This window comes from Penaeus japonicus, unplaced genomic scaffold, assembly GCF_977035675.1.
Source record: "Penaeus japonicus unplaced genomic scaffold, GWHDUDI00000001_assembly GWHDUDI00000031, whole genome shotgun sequence".
Taxonomy (NCBI): Eukaryota; Metazoa; Arthropoda; class Malacostraca; order Decapoda; family Penaeidae; genus Penaeus; species Penaeus japonicus.
Window position 1 is genome coordinate 5,580,364 of NW_028234433.1, and position 2,500 is coordinate 5,582,863.

A 2,500-nucleotide genomic window follows, 5' to 3' on the forward strand; every position below is an offset into this window, starting at 1 on the left:
AAGCAAGAAAAGCAAGCAAGCAACAAGGCCCACGTAGTTTTATTTCCTATGAGCTGAATCCTTACATTTTACTCGTAATGTCTGTCTGTCTGTCTGTCTGTCTGTCTGTCTGTCTGTCTGTCTGTCTGTCTGTGTCTCAGCTCTACTTCCCTTACTATTGTTATAAAAGTCGCTCACCCCCCTACCCCCACCCGACCCTCTACCCCTATCACTTGTTCCTTTCCTTCCCTACGTCCCCGCCTTACGTCCTTTGGTGCTCCCCTGTGTCCTTACTACCTTTCCACTCTCTCATCAACCCCCATCTATCTATTAGCCCCCTCCCCCCTTCTTCCACCCTTTCCATTCCATCAGCCTTTCTCCACCCTTCCTCTTTCCTCCTTTCACAACATATCCTCCCTTCCGTCCCCTTCCCCTTCTGTCTTTTCCTCACTAGCCCCTTCCTTCCCACTCCCACTCCCCTTTCCACTCCCCAGCTCCTTTCTTGCCACTACGTTCCCCCTCCACCTCCTCCTCCTCCTTCCCTTCCTCCTCCTTCCCTTCCTCCCCCTCCCCCTGTCAACCTCACCTCGCTCATGGTGCCGAGCTGGAAGTGTAGTTTAATTAAATTTTTCTGACGTGTACATTAATCTTTCGCTTTGATACGATTCGTTATTTAATTTTCGGTGTGCTTGCACGCGGAGGCGCCCAGGAAGAGGGAAGGGAGGGGTCCTGCGTCGTCCTGCTGCTTGAACACTCCAGTGATGAACACTTAAAGGAGACAGGTGGGTCAGACGGACCTATAATGGGGCCTTACTCTCACTAATATGAATAACGACACCCGAGGCGACAACACCAACAAAACTACAACGATTATAACAGCATCTCCACATTTCTCCTACATATGGCAAAACCTGAAGAACAATATGGGGTAAAGAGAATGTATGTAATTATATATATGTATTACTATAATATATACTATATAATATATATAAATATATATAACATAAATAATAAAAAAATATATATATATATAATTTATATATATATATATATATATATAAATAGTCTTTCTCTATCTCCATCTCCCCAAACTTCTCCAACTCCATCCCAATCTATCTATCTAATCTATCTATCTATCTATCTATCTATCTATCTATCTTAATCTATCTATCTATATCTATCTATCTATCTATCATATTCTAATCTATCTATCTCATATATCTTTCTTATATATATAGTCTCTCTCTATCTCTATCTATCTATCTATCTATCTATCTATCTATCCATCTATCTACACACACACACACGCACGCAAAACACCAACAACACACCAACACACACACACCACACACCACCCACACACACACACAACACACACACAACCACACACACTCCACACACAATATATATATATATATAAATTATTATATTATATATATAATATATATAATATTATAATATAATATAATATATATTATATATTTATATAATATATATATAATATATATATATATATATATATATATAAATATATATATATATATCTATATCGTATATATTACACGTATACGTACATGTACATGTATATATGTACATGTATATGATATATGTACAATGAATATGTGTGTAGGTCTATATATATATATATATTATATATCTATATATATATATATATATTATATAAATATATATATATGTGATGTGTTTGTGTGTGTGTGTGTGTGTGTGTGTGTATGTGTGTGTGTGTGTGTGTGTGTGTGTGAGTGTGTGTGTGTGTGTGTGTGTGTGTGTGTGTGTGTGTGTGTGTGTGTGTGTGTGTGTGTGTGTGTGTGTGTGTGTGTGTGTGTGTGTGTGTGTCTTTGTGAAATAGATTGGTTGTGTACATTCAGCACACATGATTTCCTTCATTTCCTTCGCATAGACCTTTCTTCACAAAATCCCAATGTCAGAGGCAGAGTGTACCCGAGTCCATGAAGGCTATGTTAATGAGCCAGCAATTGCACTGCAACATAACCCCGGCATAATGCCCCGGGCTGGCAGAAACAAGCACTTTACTCGCTTCAGATAAAATGCATTTTCATGCGCTCTCTTTCGGAACCCTATTTTTTCACAAACTCTCATTCCAATGAATAAAATATTGAATACAACAATCGATAGTTGTCTATCAATCACAGACACGCACCCACACACGCACGTGCACACACACACACATACATACACACACACACACACACACACACACACACACACACACACACACACACACACACACACACACACACACACACACACACACACACACACACATACACTCACACACATACACACTCGCACAACTCATCCTAATACTCGTACTCAGGGACATGAAAAAACCGTGAACATTTCAGTCGCTCCTCATTATAATTTTGTTTCGTTGTTTTTCGTTTGTCTGTTTTACTTCTCATTACACTAACTTTACAGAAATACAATATTTTTTACTGTACCTTTGTTAAATGAGTGTTCGTCAAAATACATTTTTTAA

General features: G+C 38.4%; 1 protein-coding gene across 7 annotated transcripts in view; it reads right to left on the minus strand.

Annotated features, from left to right (window-relative positions):
* The window catches only part of LOC122249283 (uncharacterized), a 715,555-nt gene that overhangs the window by 175,264 nt on the left and 537,791 nt on the right, over positions 1-2,500 (minus strand). The gene's annotated exons all lie outside the window — the stretch shown is intronic.